Source organism: Gossypium hirsutum, unplaced genomic scaffold, assembly GCF_007990345.1.
Source record: "Gossypium hirsutum isolate 1008001.06 unplaced genomic scaffold, Gossypium_hirsutum_v2.1 scaffold_1075, whole genome shotgun sequence".
NCBI classification, from domain to species: Eukaryota; Viridiplantae; Streptophyta; class Magnoliopsida; order Malvales; family Malvaceae; genus Gossypium; species Gossypium hirsutum.
Genome location: NW_024403435.1, coordinates 5435 through 13000, shown reverse-complemented (window position 1 = coordinate 13000; position 7566 = coordinate 5435). Strand labels below are relative to the sequence as shown.

Sequence of the window (7566 nt, the reverse complement as noted above, 5' to 3'; positions counted from 1 at the left end):
GCATAATTTTTATTAATAAGCTCATGAATTCATCCAATTCCTATACATACCACAAATTTCACAAGTTAGTAAGTTCATATATATATATGAAACTTGTAATCACACCATGTCATTTAACATTCATCAATAACCTATGAAATTCAAAACATTCATCTCATGTTCATATTTTAAAACACATTTATCATCCAATACATATTACCTAATAAACAATTATTCAAAGGAAGCCATATCGTCTTTTGGCCACGGTATTACTAACTTCTGATATAATGCCATAGTTTCTTTCAACTATGATCTTATTTATTCCTAACATGATTCCATAGTGTCTTTCAACTATGGTCTTATTCATTTTCATCATGTTGCCATAGTGTCTTTCAACTATGGTCTTATTCATTTCCATCATGATGCCATAGCATCTTTCAACTATGGTCTTACTCGTTTTCTAAGCCAATGAACCCAATCACCATATACATTTATACTTATTAAATCACAAAACAAAAACTAATTAATTTAACCAAATTACGAACTGACCTAAATAAAAACGGTTACAGACACGATACTGAAAACTATTCTGCTAACTTCGTCTTTCCACGATTAATGTCTGATTGATTTGTTTCTTGATCTAAATAATAGTTTACATTCAATTAATCTATTCAAACATATCAAATAATTAAACTTAATCTTATAAATCCTTATATTGTAAATTTACAAAATTACACCCAATGTTTTACTCTTTATGCAATTTAGTCTATGATTCAGAAACTTATGAATTAACCATATTTAAGCAAAATACAAGCTACCCAATTTCTATATAGTCCCTACTCGGCCCACATTTATCAAAATTTTACAATAACTCGAAGAAGTTTTACTCTTTTAACAATTTAATCATTTAACATTAAAATTACTAAAAACCACTTACAAAATAGTCATATTTATCAACCAAGCTTAATAATCTACCATTATACTTCACACACACCAAAAAATCATCAATGTCATAATCTAAAACATTTAACAGTTTTAGGAATTAACTCCTGATGTGGCTAGATTAAGCTAATCCGAGCTCAAATACATAAAAATCACTAAAATGGACTGAAATGTCACTTACATGCACACTTAATAGCTTGCTTGAACCTTAAGCATAATAACCATGGTGTTACAGAAGTGGGAGGAAAATTTGGAGAAGATGATGGCTTATTCATCTTTTGTTTACTTTTTTATATTATTAATTTACCCTTTTAAACTTCACTTAATCATTAACAAATATTGTCCATAATTTTCCACCATCTATCTACATGGTTTATTTACTAAATAAGTCCATTAACTTACTTTTCAATAGCTATTTGGCACATTTAATTAATAGAAACTAACTTTTGTAACTTTTATAGTTTAATCCTTTTATTTAATTAACTAACTAAACATTAAAATTTCTTAACTATATTTTAATACAACTTTATACTAACTCTATAAAAATTAAATAAATAATAAAATATTGACCCACTTGTCAGAATCATGGTCCTAAAACCACTATTTTTGACACCACTGAAAACGGGCTGTTACAGGATAAATAAATCCAGCATCTAGAAGTTTAATTACCTCAACCTTGACAACTTCCTTCATATCAGGATTTAACCTCCTTTAAGCTTGCACATATGTCTTATACTCGTCTTCCATTAAAATCTTGTGGGTGCGAAAAGAAGGACTGATCCCTCTAATGTTAGAAATTTTCCAGGCTATAGCTATTTTATGTTCATTCAGGATTTGCAATAACTCATCTTTCTCATTCGATTTTAAATCTAAAGTGATAATCACTGTCAATGTAGTATTGTCTCCAAGGAATGCATATTCCAAGTGATTTGATAATTACTTCAACTCCGTTTGGAAGGTTCTTCAATAGAGGGTTTACTTTCAGTTCTTTATTTACCTCGATGGCCTCAAAATCTTTTTGTCTCAGTAGAGACGCATTAGCATCCAGATTAATATTTTGCAAGTAATTTCCATCTACTTCGTCACATTGAACAATACACGATTCCAACATGTTCCTATGAATAATTTCTTACCATGAATCTTGAATAGCATGATCAATACAATCGATAAAATAATAGGAATCATCTTGCTCACTAGGAACTCACATGGCATCATATATTTGAAAAATGATCTCATCATCACCTACCCTAAGCAGAAGTTTACCATTACCCACATTAATAGTAGCTCTAGTAGTGGCTAAAGAAGTTTGATCTAAAATTAAAGGCACCTCAATATCCTCATCCATGTCAAGTATAACAAAATCAACAGGAAATATGAATTTATCTACTTTCACAAGTACATCTTCAATAATGCCCTTAGAATACTTAATAGATCTATCAGCTAATTGAATACTTATCCTAGTGGGTTTGGTTCCCCGAGACCAAGTTGTTTTAACATTTTATAAGACATTAAATTTATAATAGCACTCAAATCAGCCAGTACTTTTTCAACGTTTAGACTACCAATAAAACAATGGATAGTTAAACTTCATGGATCTTTCAACTTAATGAGCAATTTATTTTGGAGAACAGTCAAACACTCCTTGTTTAGTGCCATAGTAGGTAGCTCTTGTAACTTCTTTTTATTTGTTCATAGCTCCTTTAAAAGTTTTGCATATTTGGGCATTATGAAAGATCTTCAAAAAAAGGTAAGTTAATATGTAATTGTTTAAAAAGTTTAAGAAATTTACCAAATTGTTCATCCATACGGTCTTTCCTCAACTTTGCCGGATATAAAATTGGTGGTTTGTACTCTTTAAGAATCGATGTTTGAATTTTTTTGTTTTCTACCACCCCATCATATTTTCATCGATTTCTTGTTTCAACGTATTTTCAAGTTCAGACAACACTTTCTGTAATAGCCTGTTTTTAATTAAATCAGAATAGTGGTTTCAGGACCACAAATTTGAAGTCTAATTAATTATTTTATTATTATTTTAATGTTTATAGCATGATAATATGATTGTGTAGAAAATTTGTTAAGAAATTTTATTGTTTGAGTGCTTAATTTGATAAAAATGACTAAATCGCGTAAAGTGTAAAATTTGAGTTCTATTAGCTAAAGGTACTAAATGTCTATGAAATTAAATAGTTAAGGGATTTATGTTGTAATTGGACCATTTTTATTATGAGTGGAAAAATATGGCCATTAATTAGGTGATTTTAATGTTCATTATTAAGGTTAATTTAGTAATTTGGTACATTAAATAAGTAAAATAAAGAAAACAACTTTGCCATCTTGTTCATAGCTTCTTTCCACTGAATTTTGAAGAGATAAAAATCCATAACTAGGGTTGATATTCGGCCAAGCTTCTCTTGCTCAATTAGGCATGGTTTTTGTCCCATTTTTAATTATTTCTATGTAGCCTAATCTACCTAGCCCAGGAACTAATTTGCAAAATTGTTAAAGGTTTAGGGTTTTTCATTGATGAATGTTGGTGTATTTTGATGTTTGATGATAGAAAATGTATGCTTGTTGTTAGATAAACAACATTTGTATAGTAATTTTTGACAAAATTATCATTTAGGGATTAAATTGAGAAATGTTGAAAATTTGTGGTTAACTTGTGAAATAAATGAAAAATATGGGCTTCTAGGGACTTAATTGAAATTCAACTAGCATGGGTATGGGTTGAATTGCATGAATTTGTATTTTTATGAGATAAGGGCTAAATTGAAAAAATGTTGAAATATTAGGGGCAAAAGTGTAAAGTTTTCTTAATGTGTATTTTGGACTAAATTGAATAGGATGATAATTAAATAAGTTAATTTTGATTACGTTTAGATCAAGAAAAGTGAAATTTGGATTTAGATTGGGGAAAGAACAAGGTTTGGGACTAGTTGATTCGTTCCATCATTTTAACGATCGAGGTAAGTTCGTATGTAATAAGCAGTGTTATAATTATGTTTTAAATACTTTGATATTGCATAAATTTTGAGTACGACCTTGCGGATATATTCGATGATGATTCGGAAAATATGAAAATCCCAGCTGAACCTTAGGAATAGATTAGGATACAAATGACATGTCATTAGGGGTTATGTGATTTGTGTGCTAGTCAGTACGTCCTTCGGGTGGCTAAGTTATTCGACATGTGTTGCGGATACTCGTCAGCTTGTGTGAGCAGCACTGTGTAGCTTCATCATGACTGTCAGCTTGTGTGAGCAAACCCGTTGATAGCTCGAGAGTGAGCATTATATGTTATATGAGATTGAGATAGCTTTGGGTATATATGTGGCACTTAAGATGCGAGTTTCCTGGGCATCCGATAGTATTTCGAATGGTTCAACGGGTATATTGAAGATATGAAATGGTGAGAAATAGACAAGTATCAGTATAGTTATGTTCGAAAACTAAATAAGCATCGAATCCATGGAAGTTATGAGTTTATGGTTAATTATGTGATTGAATATATGTTAACATTGTGGTTAAATGTTTTATAGTATGTTATTTCCATTTTATGATTAGTAATTGAATGGTGAGCTTTGCTTATTATTTTCATACGAGCTTACTAAGCTTTATAGCTTACATTGTTTGTTTTTCCATGTTTATAGTGAAATCAAAGGTAGCTCGAATTCGGGAATCGTCGAAGATCTCATCACACTACCAAGCTATCACTTTGGTACTTTTGAATCTATGCTTATGGTTATATGGCATGTATAGGAGTTTGGTCATTTTGATATATTTTAGTAATGGATTTAACTTTTTGAGTTGTCTTGTAAATGATGATGGATGTATTATGATTTTAGCCATGTGATTTGGCTTGTATTCGGCATGTTTTGCTCATGTATATATCTAGGTAATTGATCTTGTGAGGTGTGGTTGATTGTGATATAAGATGCTTGTTATGAATAGGCATTATGAATATCAAATGGTTGAGTTTTGAATATTGATATGCTAGTGAATTTAGGCAAAATAATGCATGTTTGAAAGTGAGCATTAGGTGAATTATGAATGTGAAGTTTGGTATGAAATTGAATGGCATATTGTGGTATTTGTGTACCTTTTTATGTTGGTATTGAAATGGTATGATTTATGCTTGGTTGAGGTTGGATGAATGCCTATTTATGTCATGTTTGGTGCCATTTGGATTGGTGTAGGTGTATGCAAAATTGGGTGGCAAGATCGCTTGGTAAATAGCCTATTTTTTTCCACATGGGTAGAGACATGGCATGTGTCTCAGCCGTATGTGACACACAGTTAGGTTACATGGTCGTGTGTCCCCTGGTGCTGAATTAAAAATCAAGTCAATATGCTCCACACGGCCTAGAACACGACTGTGTGACTTGGTCGTGTGGCATAAGTTAGTATACCCTACAGGTTTGGCACGGCCTGGCACACGGGCATGTGTGGCCATTTAGTAGGGCACACGGGCTGGTCACACGGGCGTGTAGTTGGCCGTGTAACCCAAGTCAGAGAGTTACACGGGGTCCAGTACAGGCTGGGGCACGGCCATGTAATCCCATTTCGAATGTCCACACGTCCTATGGCACGGGCATGTTTTTGGCCGTGTGAGACACACGGCTGGCCACACGGGCATGTGTCCCCTATATTTTGTAAAAATTCTCTAAGTTTTCCAGAAACTTCCTAAGTTATCAGTTTAGTCCCGAACCACCCCGAATGCATGTTTAGAGCCTCGCAGGCTCGTATTAGGGACAATGTGAATGATTTTGAATGATGTTTATTTGAAATTCGAAAATGTATGTGAAATGTATGGCTATTTGCAAAATAAGTTCGGTAATGCTCCGTAACCCTGTTTCGGTGTTGAATACGGGTGAGGGTGTTACACTTTCCCACTCCTTAACATAACTACTTTTACATGCTCTTTTGGGTTGGACTTAGTGTTACTAGGTAAGCTACTTTGTTGTCTCTCTGAAACTAGTTTAGGAAGCTATCCAGTCTAATTTTCAAGTCCCTAAGTTGATATTTGATAATTTTTCAAAATTGTCTCAATATTTTGAAATCTAGTTTTGGACACTGAAATAAATTTAACTAACATCTCCTTAAGATTCGATTTCTTTTCTTACTGATAAGTTTGCTAAAAGCCCGGAGGGGGTTGTGACCTTTGATTTCCTTAACCACCCAAGAAAAATTCGGATGATTCCTCCACCCTGGATTATAACTATTGCTATAAGGGTTATTTTGAGGTCTAGAATTATTACCCATAAAGTCGACTTGCTCATGCTCCATGTTAGACTTGAAGGGTGAATATTCTGGATTAATCATCTCGCTCCAGTTGCATCACATTGCATTACCGGATTCATCTACTTAGAAAATTCAAACCATCAATTTTTTACCAAGAGCTTCAACCTAACTTGCCAACTAGACGCTACATTAATATCAAAATTCTGACTGCCTTGGCAGGTTTTACTCCCGTAACTTGCCACTTATAATTATTTAGTGTCATCTTCTCAATACACTCTTGGGCTGCTTTAGGTGTTTTGTTATTCAATGTTTCACCAGCTACTATATCAATCATCTGTTTAGTCGAGAGATTCAAACCATTGTAAAAAGTCAACTTGAAGCCACAAAGGTAGTCCATGATGAGGACACCTTCTCAACAAATCCTTAAATCTCTCACATGTATCCTAAAGCATCCCAATACCAAACTGAAAAAAAAAAGAAGAGATTTCATTCCTCAACTTAATTGTTTTAGCCAATGGAAAATATTTTAACAAAAACTTCTCAGTCATTTGAGCCCAATTCATGATAGAACCCCGTAGCAATGAATTCAACCACTATTTAACCTTGCTCCTCAAAGAAAATGGGAACAATCGTAAGCGTATGCCATCATCAGTAACACCATTAATCTTGAAAGTGTCGTGATCTCTAGAAAATTAGCCAAATGAATGTTCAAATGTTCATCTTGTAACCTATCAAACTAAACATATTGCTATACCATTTGAATTGTGTTCAACTTAACTTCAAAATTATTTGCAGTAATCCTCGATTCAGCCCCAATCAGAGTAAGCTTAGCATAGTCATACATAGTCAGAGGTTGCTCATTATTTTTATTATCATCTATCTCCACAGTAATATCATTTTCCTCTTGATCATCTAATAAAACCTATTGTACTTGTCTTCTCTAACCTCTCTATGATTTTTGCGAGCAATTTCTCGATCTCACTGTAAAAAATTATTGGTTCTAATGGGTTGCTCTAGTCATAAACTAAAAGAACTTGTGAGAATCAAACAAAATAAAATTAGAATGTAAAAATTAAATTAAAACAAAAAATGGATAAATTAATAAAAATAAAGTTTCTTATATTTTAGTCCCCGACAACTGCGCAAAAAACTTGATGCCCACAAAACCAGTTAAAAATTTAACTAAGTCAAATGCACCTATCAATTAATAGTATAACTATGGTGAGTAAAGATATCGTTCCACAAAGATTAAAAGTACTAGTAATTACTGTCTTTTTATTATTAACTGAGTAATTAGAGTGATTGATTAAAAACTAAAATTACATAACGAACACTGCAAAGAACAAATCAAGAAAGTAAACGATTAACAACCAATAAGCGAGACAATACCTAAGAAAGAAT

The 7566-nt window shown here is 32.6% G+C and overlaps 1 non-coding gene across 1 annotated transcript; it reads left to right on the top strand.

The window, feature by feature from the left end:
• The first annotated feature begins 6555 nt into the window (after positions 1–6555).
• On the top strand, positions 6556–6665 carry LOC121227589 (small nucleolar RNA R71). Its single transcript, XR_005925153.1, has one exon. It is a non-coding gene; the product is annotated as a small nucleolar RNA R71 (small nucleolar RNA).
• The last annotated feature ends 901 nt before the right edge of the window (positions 6666–7566 follow it).